The sequence below is a fragment of the Montipora capricornis genome, chromosome 9, assembly GCF_036669925.1.
Source record: "Montipora capricornis isolate CH-2021 chromosome 9, ASM3666992v2, whole genome shotgun sequence".
In the NCBI taxonomy this organism is placed as follows: Eukaryota; Metazoa; Cnidaria; class Anthozoa; order Scleractinia; family Acroporidae; genus Montipora; species Montipora capricornis.
In genome coordinates, this window is record NC_090891.1 from 8719096 (window position 1) to 8736595 (window position 17500).

The window sequence follows — 17500 nt, forward strand, 5'->3', positions numbered from 1 at the left end:
CAGCAAGGATAATAACAATATGTTTAAAATAGCATTTCAACCGATGTTTGACCATTCTAACGTGAATCTTCGTAAAAACGAAGGATTTCTAACTTATATTCCATGTATTCCTATTCCAGAATACGGTCAATCGAACGCACCCACCCTAAAATTTGTAATGTATAAAATCTGACCTTTTAATAGCCACGTTTCAGCTGCTTCAGAAACCAACTGTGTATAAACTCTTAATGTACTGTGGCATCCTTCGCGAGTAAAACTACAAAAAGACAGCACACATTTTTCGAGCACTGTCTAGAAGGCTGAATATTGAAAGAAAATTGCTCTGTATAAACGCTGATATGCTTAAAAGTCGTTCTCTGAACGCTTGTAGATTTTATACCAGCAAGCTTATTGTTTACAACAAGCGTTCAGCAAATGACTTTTCGATTAAATAACTGAAATAGCGTGGCATCTTTCTTGCAGTTCAGATAGCAAACACTACTTTTTTTTACCTTCTAACAACGTCTTCTTGGACCTTAATTTGCTGGAACCGTCAAAATCAGCAATATTTCACAATGGCGGAATCCTTTCGGGAACATTACGTGGGTTGACACGCTGGCTACCAAGAGTCTCTATGGCAACTCGCAAGATCCACGCGGATTCCACGAATTCCTCGCACTCTGCTGGGGTGCGAAAATAGCTCTTGACCCAGGCCTTAATTCACTTGAGGAGTCTATAGTTAGTAGATTGAATGCCTGTTCTATGCATTGTAGGTCTCTCCACTGTTGCAGGCAACCAGGCTCCTTCAGTTGCCGCTGCTGCCACCCCGAATATGGCTGTTCAAGTTCAGGAACACAGAAGACTGTTCAATTATAAAGGGAGAAGCTCTTATGTTGGAAAAGGGAAAGGGCCAGCTAAAAAGAAGAACCCTACGTGTACCATGAAGTTTTTTTGCCTTGGAAATCCCCTTGATGACAGGCCTCCTTCTTCACTGGGTGCCCGCACAGCACTTTGTAATGCTGGATTGGGACCAGCTAATTTAAGTCTTGTAATGGACGGGTCTTCAATCCACCAGGAGCTGCTCAACACCTTCCCAGCACTCTCTTCTGGAGGAGGATATGAGCTGTTGTTATACCAACGAGGAGGGTGTGATCAGGGCTTTCATAAAATCCCAGCTCCATACATGCCAAGTAAAATAAAGGCTCTGGCGAATCAGGCCACTGTATATATTAGGCCACTTCAGGTGGATATAACAGGAGAGACATCAAAGACTGTTTGCCATGAGGTAAACCTCACTTATTTTTTTGTAACATTATTTCCTGTGTCTGCTATGCTTGCAATTCCATATCACAGGTAATTTTTGAAAGAAGAAGTGATAAATATTAAAGAAAGAAGCTGGCATTGGAATAAATTTAAATTAACTGATATGTCCTTTTCAGTTACTGCAATTTTGCACACAGATGGTGTCATTTTATATCTACCTTTTTTTTTTTGCCAAAACAATACAAACATACATGTAAGTGCATTATTATGACAAATATTCCATACAATGAATGCTGCTTTTGTTGTAAAAGATAAGCTAATTAAGTAGCGCTTCTAACTTATGTATATCCGTTTCCCAAAATATTTCACCAAAGCCGTCTGCACCTAAAGTGCAGTGTTTCCACTGCATGAAGGAAGTTGAGATGGATAAGTTGCGGGAGCACCAAGACCAGGAGCACCCAGTCACAACAAAAAGAAAGGTATATACCTGTAAGCTTTCATGATTTGTAATCAACGACAGCTTCCAAGCAACTGTCTGAACAAGTTTACTAAAACCATGATAAAAAACAAACAGTGGAATCGTCATGTCTACCCAGTTTCTTTTATGCATTTTATGAACAGTTCATGACTAGTTGAATGGGGGCAGATATGAATTACAGGGGAGTAATTGCATTGTGTATGAAAACTAAGTAATTTTGTCATAGCCCCACCCCTGTAATTTTCGTAATGTTTTCAACATGGTTGGATACCCTCTGGAGAGAATATTGTGTTAAAAAAAGAAAGTTGTTCCATTATGCTGTAAATGCCACTACTCGAAATAATTTAACATGCACCTCCTTTGGACCCCCCCCCCCCTTCCCCCTCTGAATTTCCATTGCCCTCCATAGGGGGGTATGGATGTTATCAGTGTCCAGTTCAACCCAAAGAGAAACTAAAAGTTTCTGTTTTATATTTCATCTTTAAAATACAATGCAAAGTTTGCTACAAACATTTTTGTATTATCTTTTAGCGCCAAGCTACCCTGTTCGATGTTGATCTTGTAAGGTATGTACTTCAAGGAAGGGTCTCAAGTTTAGTGTGGTTGTGCGATAAGTTAAAAAATCAACCTCCAATAGAGATAAGAAGTGTGACGGCAGGTTACCATGAAAGCACAATGTCTGGATAACAACAATAGGGGGCTAAGCAACCACAAAGGCAACGAGAACTGCAAAAAAAAAACAATAGGCTTATATTAGCAAAACAACAACTTTGCAAGTGCATCACAATTTATTTGTACATTTCTTAGCCTTTGTTGCACACGACTGCAACATGAAAATTTAAAAAACTTTCTAATCCATGCCTCCTTTAGGAAGAAGGTGAACACAACACTATTGTTTGTTTTTCTGAACTTAGGTACGGTACTTTCAGATGTAAACCTTGAAAATTTTGCAAACTTTTGATGAAGTTTGTAAGAGTGTGAATTCACTTTTTGGAGTGATGTTTTTAGTTTGTTGTCACCCAAACATATTGCTACTATGGCAACATGACGTAAAGGCTTCTCCTCTCTACTGCGCCAATTTTAATCTAGAATCAAATTCCACATCTAGCTTTTAGAGTCACAATACACAGTAGTGTATTGGTTCGTTGTAGATAATTTGTAGGACCCTTTGTTAAAAGCTCTAATGGCTGATAATATTTTGGTTCATGTTCTGATAGTGATGATGATGATGATAACCAAGCCTCAATGCTCCCTGAGCCCAAAACATTGCGGATTCCTTCATGTACAACTACGGATTGTACTTCTACAAACAGAAGTAAGGAATTGCAGCACCTTTCTGAGATGTTCCCCGATAAGACATCAAGTGAACTGGAGGCATCTCTAATCCAAAATGGGAGTTATAGCAAGACGGTGAATTCCCTCCTTGGTCAAAAGTCTATGGCTTTATTTGATGACAATCCGAATGATTATGATACAAATGCTGCTGCTACTGTTGATGCTGATGATGATGACGATGAATTACTACATAGTATTTGTTTGGGTCAATCAAAAGAGGAACGCCTTTCGTCTGAGATAAAAAGTATCCAGAGAAAAATGTCTGTAGATAAAGTTAAACTGAAGATCGATGAGGAAGATCTATTAGAAGATGCCATGGTATACTACAAAGCTGAGGCGTTTGACCCGACAAAGAGACTGAGAATTGTCTATTCTGGACAATTGGCAGCAGACACAGGAGGGGTAGTAAGACAGTTTTATACACAGTTGCTTTGTGCTGTGTCCAAACAGTTTTTCCAGGGCCTAGACTACCGCACACCAATCTACAGCAGTGATGTTGTAGCTGCAGGGGTTATGAAGCAGGTAGGAGTGATGGTTGTGCACAGCATTTTACAAGGGGGGCCTGGTTTCCCCATTTTTAGCCCAGCAGTTTATAATTACCTATGTAAAGGGGACCTCCAGGAAGCAGTAAAAACTATGACAACAGAAGATTGCTCCTTGCACATGCAAGATCTAATCACAAAGGTGAGAAAACGCAAATTTAAATGCATGATGTCATATGGAAAACTTAGAAAAACATGTACATTTTTGTAAAAGCACTTGAAAGCTCTTCGTTTCTAAGTTTTGGTGACTTTTTATTGACTTTGCATACATTGTAATGTGCATCTTGGCAAAGAATTGGTTAGATCATGACATCCCCCCCCCTCCCCCCCCCCCCAAAAAAAAAAAAAAAAAAGAGAGGTAATCACACAAAGATTGGCATTTTCATGGACTAGCTGTGGATTTGCAGGATGTAGTGTAATTTTGGATAAAGATTTGTGCCCAAATGTTCAACTGGGGTTGAAATACATTCTGTACCAACTTGAAATACTAATTTGACTACGTATGATCTGCTTTTTTTTCTTTTTTTCAGATTGCCGGAGCTCGTGATGTCCAGGAGCTGGATGATTCAGTCAAAGAGGAAGTAGGAATTGCAATGGCCGAAAGTGGTTTAACTACTGTTCTAAGTGTAAGTATAGCTTTATCTGCAGGCCTGTTACAGTGTAGCTTATACAAGAATTAATCATGTTATCCATCCATTCTTATTGGGCAAAGGTACATGTGCAGCAAGAATCTTCTCTTCTCCATGATTGTTTGATTTTCCTTTTTTCATACAAGAAAAATATTGCTTTTTGATTTCCTTGTACTTGACTTTCAGACTGATAACAAGATGAAGGCAATTCAAAATTTAATCATTCATGATGCCATTGGCAAGCGCAAAGTTGTACTGGACCAGCTCAGAGAAGGCCTCCAAGCATTAGGCTTTGGTGCCCGTTTGAGTGTCTACCCTGATCTCTTTGAAGGGCTATTTGTTGCTGGTAACAACATCACATGTAGCAAAGTAAAGGAGTGCTTGGTATTTCCAGTTGAGCTAACTGATGAAGAAGGCAGGGTAAAGGAATATTGTGAGGACTACCTCGAAACAGCTTCAATTGAGAAAATGAAAGACCTTTTAATTTTTGCCACAGGAGCACCTTGTGTGCCAGATTTTGGATTAGGCAAGATCCATATCGAGTTCACTGACGACTCGTCAATTTCTTCTTCTACATGTCTAAAAAAGATTACTTTTCCCATGAAATTCCCTGGCATTGAAACATTTATGGCTTCAATTAATACTGTTTGTGACAATGCTGGCAGGGCATTCACCAGCATATAACATTTACACAGACGATTTTTATCCATGCTAAAAGTTATTGTTTGGGTACCAAAGTCGTGTTTACTGTTTTCTCAGTGAAGCAAACCAACGAATGTTGTCTGATAACATTTCCCACAAATCTGTCGGCAATAATTGGGTTTGATTGCAAATTATCATAGAAGAAAACAAATGATCAGTAAACACAGGGCATCCTCCCCCTGAAACTTTTGAACTTTTAATGCTCGGAAACGCCAATCATAGCGTTCTGGGACATTAACTTACGGCCTGTCAAAGGCCATAAGTAAAAACGCTTAGGCCTGACATGAAAAAAATACAAACGGCTACCAAGCATGTATGAAGGATTACGAAGCCGTAAATGTTAACCTCCGAACCTGCGCCTCGGCATTTTCAAAAGAATACATGATTTTATTTTATTTCTTGACAGTTGTTATTTTATCAGGATATGATATACCAGAGTTAAGTTGGTTGGGGTTCGGGATTTTTAATGAAAATGTGGGTTATCCGTGGACAGTTTGCATATTTGCGGCTTTCCTATCGTTGTAATGCTGCAATACCACCTGGGGTCAATAGAGAGGAGAGGTTGTTACGCCACATTGCCATAATACCAAAATGTTTGGATGACAACAAATTGATAAAGTCAATCAAAAATCTCTTTTCACTATTTCAAACTTAGCCAATCTTAGTCCATTTCATTCACTGTGGCAAAACCTTGGTGAAATTTTCCTTGGCACTGTACCTATCGTTATCTAAGTTTAGAGAAAGAAAGCGAAAATTCTCCACAAAAAAATGTACAAAATACCGTGATGCACATGCAAAGTTGCAGTTTGTTAATATAAACCTATTATTTTTGGCTGTTATCCTTGCCGTTGCCATCATCGTTTGTTTTGTCGTCATCCAGAAATAGTACTATCATGGTAACATCAGGTCACACTTCTCCTCTCTATTAGCAAACTTTTGCAAGTGTAGCCATTGTTCTCAGACTCCAACACAAGGTACACTTGTACAAGTTTTATTGAATTGCCTCATGACTAATAATTGTTGTTTGTGGACTCCAAATGATTGGCATAAGACATTTCTAATTGTTAATACAACAGGTTTCGTTGACACAAAATCTCAACAACTATGCCATATTCAGGTGTTTCATGACATGTAAATATATTCATACATGGCACGATTTCGTGTTTGCATATCACTACAAATTATTATTTCCATACTATACATGTATGCAGTTTGGCTTAAGATGATGATAAATTAGTTAATGTTGCGTAGGTACAGGTATAAACATTGACTAAAAGAGATGCTTGTCAATGACATGAGTGTGGAGCATTTTTTTCAGCAATGAAACTTAACTTTTGGTGTGTAGAAAGTTGAGAGCAGTCTTAATCTGCATTTCCATAGTAAATAAATTGTCTAAAATCGTTTTCCAAGAATATCTTTGGGTATTTCTAGCAGCTATGAATTATTTCTGTTCAAATATCATTTTGCTCTGATTATCGTTCTACTTTGGCTTATTCTTGAAAAGAAAACAATTCTTGTATCTGACCTTGTTTGCAGATTAAGGTCTTTGCGTAGGTTCAGAATTTCAGTGTTAAAGTTACAGTTGGGCACGAGGATTCATGCAGTAATTCCAGTGCATATTTTAATATTGTCTCATTTTAGTGAATGGTGAGAATTAATGTTTCATGTTAGAGTTAATGACTTTCCTCTTGTAGTGGTCAGTGATACAGATACACAAGGTAAATTGATCATTTCTGTGTATTAATAGAAAAACATGGTTGCCACAACAAGAGGTTTTAGAAATTTCCTGACCTTTTCCTGAATGATGTAAAATGTCCCTGACCAAGTGAGTTAACAATTTCACAAATTATTCCTGATAATGGACTCAACGCACCCCTCACAGCCATCCCACACACATCCCTGACCATTTCCTGACCTGTGGCAACCATGTAAAACTACAACTGTTCAAACGTGACAAAATATTTCTTAACATTATATAATAGATAAATGTTCTCATTACATTTTTTAATACTCTTATTGGACTCATTGTTATCTCATCAGACAACTTTGCACCAAGCTGGATTGTGATAAGCTTAATTTAGTAAGACTGATCATGACTCACATCATTCACTGTCATTAGTGCAAGTGCAGTCAATTGACATGGCAGAGTCTGCAAAGGAGAAATACTGACAGTCCATTTCTGCTTGCATCTATTTCAAGTTTGTGTTCAGGGTTTTTACAAGAAATATATTTTCTTGATATCTTACTATTCTTCTTGACCTTCCTGTATGCATAATGTTCTTTGCTTTTTGGGGGTGTAGTTTATATTTGATTTCAATAACAATTTGTTTTGTTTTTTTTCAGATGAAAATCTATTCCCCCAAAAAACAGAGAGCATTACAGGATTCGTGAAAGTAGAGAATTGAAATAAAAAGAGTGGAAAGACAGTGTTCTAGCAGGGCCTGATGACCCCTGGCATCTAACCTTTTCTTCCAGGCAATTGTAAAATCTCCTTACTTTACAATACATTATATGGTGAGCAACTTTCAATTAACAAATCAACAGCACTGGGCTCCCTTCATTTTTTCCTAGAACACAACCTTGGAGTGGTGAAGCAGCACATACTCGTGGTAATACCTTGGATAGCTTTTTTTTCCTACCATATTACCATTTCTAATCCAAATAAGCACACATAGATAATATAATATCCTGTGGCCTTATGAACAGCCCATCTATTTTTGAAGGGTAAAGATGGTAGAGAAAACAACATTGTTGATTCTTACTATTAAATTCACTCTAAAAGTCTTTCAACTTCACCCACAATTCTGATATATAAATCTACTGCATATGGATCATCAGTTCCAGATGCTAGGGTAATAGCCTGTATCGCTGCCAACTGTGTATCATTTAAACAGCAAGGTATATCAGGAACTTCAACAGAGTTTACTTCCTCCACAGATGCAGGACCCTGCCAGTCGATTCCATATTCGTCTATATTCTGTACATGAAAATAAACAAAAAGAACGTAGCATACTGTCCAAAAGGTGTCTAACTTTAACAAATTATATTCACGCTATCTATACATTTCTCGATCTTTCTACCTTACGTCGCGGCACTGTGGTTATAGTTGACTTGTACTGTCTACAGGAAAATTTCCCATAAACTTATGAATGGTTTTGAGGATGGGAAAATAAAATGATAATCAACCCATTCCAAAAACCATTATTATAAGACAAATACTGTATTACCTTCAAAGGTTTGTGTTCCCCGAATGAAACCATGATTTGTAGGTAAATTTTTCCAGTGGCCTAACCGCTTCATATTATTTATTGGATCGATACATTGTAGCTGGGACAAAATTAAACAAGACCTCCCAGTATGTGAGTTTTGCATTTACTGATTTTTTTTTTATAACACAATTAAAATCAGAGCAAGAAAATATATAAATTAACATTGTTTTCATCACTGTCATATGAACAGATATTTGATTACATATAATTATGTATACCTCAACAACATCTAAAGTAGAGCCATTTGTTAGGTGAATACCCTGTATCCACATCTGCATGGGGCTCAGATTCTTTTCGGTCCTTAAAGGATGATGGGACCATGCATTTCTCCAGTTAGTCAGATTTCGGTTAATTATTGGAAGGTATATATCGCTTTGATGATCCATACGATGTTTTTGAAATTCATATTTAATCAATACATGTTTCGGATGAAACATCATCCATCGTCAGTTGACAAATGAGAAATAAACTAAAGTTGAGCAATAAATAGTGTAACAAAGTGAGATATAACATGAATAATTAAGGATGAAGGCGAGAACAGAATAAAAACACCCAACCACGAAACAAAACAGAAAAACCAAAGTGTTTAGGCTAAGAAAGAAAAGATGTTTGACTTGGGAATTTAAAGATGGCTGCTCCCAAAGGATATGCATGGCTTCTTTAATTTTCAATTGGAAACGTGTGGAAGCAGAGCCGAGGATTTTAAAACAGTCTTCTGAACACCGGGAGCGACAATTTTCAGAACCTCTCAAGTGCTTAAATATGTGGGAATGTTTGTCGGAGGCGAGATGTTCACGGATGCGAGTGGCGAAATGTCTATTGGTTTCACCAATATAACAGGCATTACAGCCTGCACATGAAAACTTGTAAATGACTCGCGATCGTAAACCCGCAGGGATAGGATCCTTCGCCCCAAACCAACTCCTAATTTTAGACGGGGTGAACACCAACTTAATTTCCAGGTCGCTGCAAAATTTGTTGACTAATTTCTTAATTCTGCGTTTTGTTATGATGGAAAAGGGACCGATGTACGGTAATTTAAAATACAAACAATTGTCCTTCCGAGCAACACTCTGAGAGGTATCGGAGGTAAAGTAATTGTAAAGTAATTTTCTAACAACATTCTCGATAACGCTAGAAGGAAACAAATTCTTCCTTAATGTTTTGGTAAGGTTGCTTATGTCCAAGTGAAAACCAGTCCAAGTATTATTAATTTTAAATACTCGGTCAACCAGAGTGCGTACTACTCCTAATTTGTAACTGAAAGGTACAAAGCTGTAATAATTAGTGAGAAGACCGGTGTAGGTCTTCTTGTGGAAAACCGAGGTAATAATGCCCTGATTACTATGGTTATCTAAAAGCACATTTAAGAAGGGAAGCTTGTGGTTTTCTTCCTTCTCCATAGTAAACTTGATGTTAGGATGCTGGCTGTTGATATAACTAAAGAAAGATAAAGCATCCTGCTCGGTATTAAACAAAGCAAAGGTGTCGTAGACATATCTACGGTAAAACTCTATACCTGAATTGTAATTCTCTAACCAGCGTTTCTCATGGTGACCCATAAAGAGATTAGCTAATACAGGAGCAAGCGGGGAGCCCATGGCTACCCCATCAATTTGATCGTAAAAATTACCCAAAAATGAAAAACGGGTTTGAGCAGTGGCAAAGAAAAATAACTTAGTAAGATTTTCCCGTCCTAATTTAATATCTGGATTGCCCTTCATAATGTAGTCTACCGCTAAGTCGATAGATTCGATGAGGGGAATGTTGGTGAAAAGACTTTCGACATCGAAAGAAACCATGAACTTATTTAGGGTATGGAGTCTGTTGACTTCACTAACAAAAGTAAAAGTGTCATGAGCACAGTAGTCATTAGGGATGTGAGGGTTTAACAATGTACATAAATACTTAGCTAGCTTGTAATTATAGATTTCAATCGAAGCAACAATGGGCCGGAAAGGAGGTGTTGAAGAGTGATCTTGAACCTTATGCATCTTAGGAAGCCCATAAATTCTGGCTGGTTGAGATCCTGATGGATAGATCTTGTCATAAATGGTGTTCTCAATTTCATCATTCTTCTTCAGGTTGCGAAGAAACCGTTGTAATTGGCCCTCCCTTAGGAGAGTTGGATCATCCTTAAGTTTCTTGAATTTGGACGAATCCGAGATGATGTTAAGGATACTGCTATCATAAACTGTCCTGTCCAAAATGACCACACCATTCCCTTTGTCAGGTTTCAGAATGACAATGTTCTTATTCCTTTTGAGACTTTTCAAGACTTGGAGTACTTTCCGATCATTGTGAGATACACGATGAGAGGCGATGTAGGAGCCACAAGATGAGATAATGCAGCTTGGAGCTTACCAGTTTGACCACGATCAACGATTTTCTTGAGCATGGAGCCATGAATAAGTTCGAAGCAAGTATAGATGTCAGACTTGCGTATAGATGGAGGACAGATGGACTGAGTCAGACCATTTTTGAGTGCATCGCATTGCTCAGAGGACAATTGGTGGGAAGACATGTTGATCACTGTTTCGTCAGCATTAAATGGCATAATTGCGTGTCGGCTCAAATTTCGAAGTTTCTTGGCATGTGTTTCCACTATCTTAGATGATAATTTGTTAATGTTGCTCTGTAGAGCGTTGCGCAAGAAATAAAAGTCAAGATTGTTAAGTATGTTTTGAAGCTTGTTGGAGATCTTGTCCCTCTCATTCTCGAGTCGCTTCAGTTCTTTAGATCTCTTATCGATGGCGCTGCGTAGTAGACGTTTCCGTATGGCTATGACATCCTGGGGAGAGGTGTTACGCAAGGCAAAAGAAACGAATCTGGGAAAAACGCGAAGAGACTGACGGTTCTTGAGGAAATTGACATCAAGCCGGGCTTTCCTCGCTTTTGTAGATGTCTTCTCCAAATAGCGAAGCTCGGCAATGGACAACTTCTGATCATATTTGGCTGCTAGATCGTGTAAAATGTTACCAAAACTTCTTAGCAGCACGAAGTAAGATATCGCTTTGATGATCCATACGATGTTTTTGAAATTCATATTTAATCAATACATGTTTCGGATGAAACATCATCCATCGTCAGTTGACAAATGAGAAATAAACTAAAGTTGAGCAATAAATAGTGTAACAAAGTGAGATATAACATGAATAATTAAGGATGAAGGCGAGAACAGAATAAAAACACCCAACCACGAAACAAAACAGAAAAACCAAAGTGTTTAGGCTAAGAAAAAAAACTAATTAGTATGAAAGGGATAAATTAAGATGTTTGACTTGGGAATTTAAAGATGGCTGCTCCCAAAGGATATGCATGGCTTCTTTGATTTTCAATTGGAAACGTGTGGAAGCAGAGTCGAGGATTTTAAAACAGTCTTCTGAACACCGGGAGCGACAATTTTCAGAAGGTATATGTAGTGCAAACACCATAAGTGCACTTCACTGTCAGGATCCAGTAGATTCTCACTCTCAAGGTGGTGGAATAATTCATAAAAAAGGCAAAGGCATCCTTCAAACACATCTTTCCACAATCTTTCTATTCGCTGGTTGTGGGTACTTTTTCCTGTAGAAAAAAAAATGCTTTAAAACGATTCAAGTACATTATGGATATTTCTTCTTTTTTAAATATTGACTGAATCTTCTAGTAGGGGAATTTCCCCTCCCTTGTCACACCGTACTCTGTATGGCAAGCCATAATCTGAAACAGCCCCTTGAAAAAGTTTTAACACCGTAGCTGCCCTGTTGTTGTTGGCTGCATGCAAGTAGACGGGAAGTCTTGAGTAGCCATCAATGCCACCATGTACGACAATTCTCCACCTTCAGTAAAACAAAATGACAACTTTCAAAAATATTGCATAGCCATCTGTTTTGCCAAAACAAACTACTTCAGGCTGATTCAGCAACAGAATGGGTACGCCAGTTGATGACCGCACGTGCAAATCAAACAACTGGCTTTACCAATGGCAGTGCAGCAAATTGCACCCTGGAAGTCATGTTTAGTGCTTTCCCTGCCCTTTTTCGTCATCAACTGACTTTCCTGTTCTGTTGCTAAATCAGCCTGCTGTGACAAGATGCAAAATAAACACTCAGTACCTAATCAACTTGTGATTTCCATCTATGTGCCACAAGGACTGTGGTGCATGGACACTGTAGACTCGCCGTTTTACTGAATTTTTCCACCTGTTAAGAACACTAGTTGGATCTGTGCGCAGAATAGAAAGCTGGATTCTATCCCTTTGAATACGATGACCAAGACTTTTAAGGTGACCTTTCAGTAACCTTATGCCAACACCTGGATGCTGCTGCTGCACTTGCCTCACCAACTGATCAAGATCTTGATCACTGATGTCACTGTATATTTCTGAAAGAAGGTGAAGTCTGAAGATATTGTGCTAAGGGAGGGGTGGGGGGGGGGGGTACGTTAAAAAAAACTCATAAGTAAATTGTTGTGGGTATGACTGAAATACCAGAAGACAGCATGAATTTCGATTATGGAAAAAATAGTTGGTGCTACAACTAGTTCAGCAGGGGACAAAACAAAGAATACCGAGCTCACCTGATATCTTGATCCCAAAGTCGGACATCGTCCTTTCCACAGTCCTTTTTGAAATTCCCAACAGCTCTTTTTGGTACTGTAAACCCACTGTCTACGAGGAATAGGAGTTGATCCTCTGATACATCAAAGGGAGGGCGACCTCTGCGGCCAGTGAGTAAACGGTTTGCTCTATAGGTGCAGGGAACGCTCTTTCTCTGTGCGCTCAATAAACATGCAATGGCGGATCCTATGCCAGCCACGATAGAATCAGGTAAATCCCCACAATTTATAATAGTACGATTTAAATACTCCAATTGAAGCAAAATTCCGCTATAATCACCGTTCAGATCGGAATCTAAACGCTCCAAAGTTTCTTGTACAACAGCAAGTGCGAACTCTGCCGCCATGTTTGCGGTGAATGCGCAAAGCATGATGGACTATAGTGTCACCCACGACCCACCCCCAGACAGATGGTCTTGATCAACGATCACTGAAGCATGACGGAGAATTCAGAAGTCGTGTTGAAAATTTTCACGGTCGAGTTTAAAATATGACTCGGCAAGTGACAAAATTCGACGAGTATTGGCACAGGCATTTAAGCTTATAAAAAGTAACAATGCAGGAAAATTTGTCCGATGTATAGTTTCATCGACAGCGTCAAGTTGAAAATTGCATGGTTCTACTTTGTAATTCGATGAAGCGAGTTGAAAATACATGGCGAGCAATGTCAAATAAAAGAGTTGAGTTTAAAAGCTGAAAGACAAGTGTAAAAATGTTTTCCAATGATGCGAAATCTGAAGCAAGAGTGTAAAATTTTAAATTCGCCTATAAAATTCAACTTCTAAATTTAAAATTCAAAAGACGAATCTAAAATTCAAACAATGAATTTTGGCGGGGATCGTACGCCATATGTTATTGCGTGTTAGCTGGGGTTTAGACTGTATGTTCAGTTTTCTATCTATCTGACGTAAACCCGTCATCTTGTAAGTAAAATACAGGTGTGCCATTTTGTCACAGAAACCAGGCAGATAGCTATGAACGTGACCTCGACCAGCTGCTTTTGAAATCATCACCCATTTAGTGATAAGTATGAATAAAATTTACTGATCTGTGCATCGCCAATCTCCCCTTTTCTGAATCTTTATGAAACCCCTGACAATAGGGAAAATTTTGTTACATGTCACTAAAAGTTCTGATGAGTTCCCAGAAATACATGTAGTATGCTTTTTCTGCAAAATGTCAACACGTTCATTGAGATCAGCTAAGTAGAAAATGTGATTTGCATTTTGAATAACTTGTTGAACTTGCTCTGTTCCAAATTCCAAAACATTTGAGCCACAACCACTAGGTGACGCACCGTTTTCTTAAAGTGCGTCACTGCTGTTTCTCACAAGTTGCTGTCCTAAGACTTTCAGGTTGTCTTTTAATTTGACATCTGCTTGCACGAGATTGCCCTTGAGTGCTCTGTGTATGTGTCATCTTGTTATGTGGGTAGATCGATGCACGAAAATATTGCAGTAGCCACCTTGACATTTGCAGGAATCAGCACAGTTGTCACAGCACATGTGCCCAGATGTTTGACAACAAATAATCGTTCTGACAACGAAAATTCTTAATGATTGGTAAGGAATTTTCGAGTTTTTGAATGGAGTATCGTGCATTAAACTTATTAGGACTTTCCACAATTTCCTTTGGTGATCCAAACTGTTCCCTGTTCATCAATTGTTCCTTGGTTTTCACTGGCGCTGTAGCTGGGAGAGCAATGAATGGTACTTCCAAAAGAGACCGGATCTCGTTCAGTCGTGAATACCATGCATGAAATGAAGAATGATTTTTGTTGCTGGTCGATGTGCCCCACTCGGCAATACAGTGTACTTCATTGACGGCTACTCCAATTACATCTCTTTGGTACTTGTTGCTGGGAAGAGCATTGTAGCAGGGATGTCAATAAGGGCCGTAACCTGTAACACCTGTTGCGGCCCAGCTGACTAGATGTTACGGGTGAAGATGTTCATTGTTGCAGGTACAAAGCGAAATTAATAAAAAAAATTCCTGCTTAAACACATAATTGTTTCTTGGTGTCTTCCCTCCTTGTTTCTTATCTACGTCTAGATAAAATCAGAAGATAAATTCATAACCTTTTAATCCCTGTGAATCAACGAGGTTATTGGAGGCCATTTACATATGCCACCCATTTTGAAAGCAGAGATGGCCCTGGCAACGAGGTTGTGCGCGGCTTCTACCTTTTCTGTGAGATAATTCTTACCCTGATGCTGACCCTGAAGTGGATTTGCTGAATGAAGAAGCTGAAGATCTCGAAGACGAGAAATTAAGTCTTCAAGAAGCTGCTTGTAACATGTGCTCACTTGAGGGCTCTGACATTGAGGATGGAGATGACTAAAATTTATTTAAAACTTTACAGTATATTTGCATTTCAGTTTTTTTTCTTTTTCAAGTAAGTTGTTGAAAAGCAAACTGTGATTAAAGACTGTAGAAGTGCTGTGAAACAAAACTATGTACTACTTTGTTGTAATATTGATGAGTCACATTCAGGAAAAAAAACGTGTCGTCCGAACTGGGAACGGGTTTTACACGCCATTCAAAGAATGATATAATTTCTTTCGAATGAATGAATTTCTTTCGAATGGCGTGAATATTATTGGTGAACTAAAGCTTCGGAGGATAACTGAAGAATTAAAAAACACCCAAGTTTTTTGGAAATTAATATTACCTTTATTCATGTAATCTTTGTTAAGTGAGGTGTCTGTATTTAAAGTTAACATGAAAAGTGTTGTGGAACTGATTTAGTATTGTGCAGACTGATCGTTTGATCGTTGTGTACAATTGTGTACAACTTTGATGCTTTGTTCGATTGAATAGGACCTTAATTACACCGTTACCCCTGTATTTCTCTAGGATTTAATGATATGTATATATATTGCTTTTTGTTCTATGTAAAAGGTTGGATGTTGAATGTTAAATGTTTTCCGTTTAAATTAAACTGTTTATAAAATCATTGTGAGGTGAAGAACACAACAGATTTTTGGCAACGAGGATGGGATTAATAAGCTGTTGATATTGTTTGAAAAGGACTTCCTTAGTGTCGAGTTTTAAACGTTTTTCTCCAGCCTATTACAGCATATTCGAAAATTTTGTTATGGTGACAGATGAATTGCTGCAATTACTTCAACAGCAAATTCAACAACAATTCATGATGCAAGCTCAACAAAACCGACATCAGGAACAAATCCAAGTTCTCTTGACTTTAGCCCAGAAATGTGAGGGAAAAGAAACAGCTAAGTCGTTTAAGGCCGCCTTAACAAGTTTCTCTGCTTTCGACTCAGCGTCTGAATTGTGGGCGGATTACTGGGCGTGGTTCAATACATTTGCCGATGCACATTCGGTTCCGAGAGAAAAGAGGGCATCTGTGTTTTTGACCAATCAGACACCGGTTACATATAAACTTCTTACTAACCTCGCTGGCCACCAAACTCCACCAAAGGCTGTCAATCAGCTTAACATCAAGGAGATTTCGGAATTCATGACTGAACAATTTCACCCAAAGCGTTTTGTTGTTCTTGAACGTTACAAGTTTGTATATTAAACTGTGAGGCGAAGAACACAACAAAAAGTGAGGGTTATTATCGCTGAATAGAATTTCCTTTTCATGCGTCACAAAACAGGAAAACCCACTTCCAGGGGTCTCTTTTTCAAAAATTTTCTGGGGGAGAATACCCCTAGATCCCCCCTTAGGACCTCGGGCCCTGCGGGCCTTTTCTTATGTGGCCAGTGGCCACGAAAATAAATGCTATGGGTGACACCTTTAATGACCCATCTTACCGCCCGAGCTGCAGGAAACTGCACGGCTGGAGCATAGGGATAAAATGAAATCCCTTGTCAAGGAGATTGGTGAGTTTTGCCAGCAGAAGACTGTCATCATGGAGACTCATGTTTTTCCTTTCTTTTCTAAAACCTAACCATCTGTCCGTGGACAGCCCACACGGTCGTCCCCGGGCACCAACCTGCCATCCTTATCATTTCCAGGACAGTTCTGGTGCAGCAGATGTAATTTATTCCATAAAGAGGGCAACAGACGCCACTTTTATTTTCCAGATATGCGTCACTATCTTTGCTGCAGGCAGTCTTTTTTGTTCCTGCCTTGATTGAGGCTAATTCTTGTAAAAAGACGTTTTGAAACCTTTCTTCTGTACATAGATGTGCATATGATCACTGCCAGGAAATTATGCAGTGCACCTGTGTACAAGATCCCTTTCTTTGCCGTAACAATTATGGAAGAAAACTACATGTATTTTTTTTTAATTGAATCCTATTCAGAAATAAACTCGCGAGCAAATCCTTTCAATTTTCAATTACAATTATTGATTAAGGAATAGTTTAAGATGTTGTGTTCTCTTACCCTTTTCCCCCATCAAACTCCCTTACCATTGTAACATGATGAAGTAAACACTTTCTTACTTGTTATGCCTTATGCAAAGCACTGTAAAATGAATGTATTCCTTTTTTACAGCATTGACTTCAAAAGACGAGGGCCAGTACCTCCATATTACCCTTCCAATGCATGCAATATTTCAGACAACTCCTTTGGAAGAAAACCTACCCAAGAAAAAGGTGATTACAGCTTCGGTGAGCGTAGTGTCTGTGCAATTTCCACACTGCTATCGTTGCTGGAAGGGAGATTGCAAATGGAAACGTGGCTTCACAAATACAAACAGGTCTGGCCACATCAATCGATCAACCTCTTGA

General features: G+C 38.7%; 1 pseudogene; it reads left to right on the plus strand.

Annotated features, from left to right (window-relative positions):
* The window catches only part of LOC138015913 (uncharacterized), a 63560-nt pseudogene that overhangs the window by 46028 nt on the left and 32 nt on the right, over positions 1–17500 (plus strand).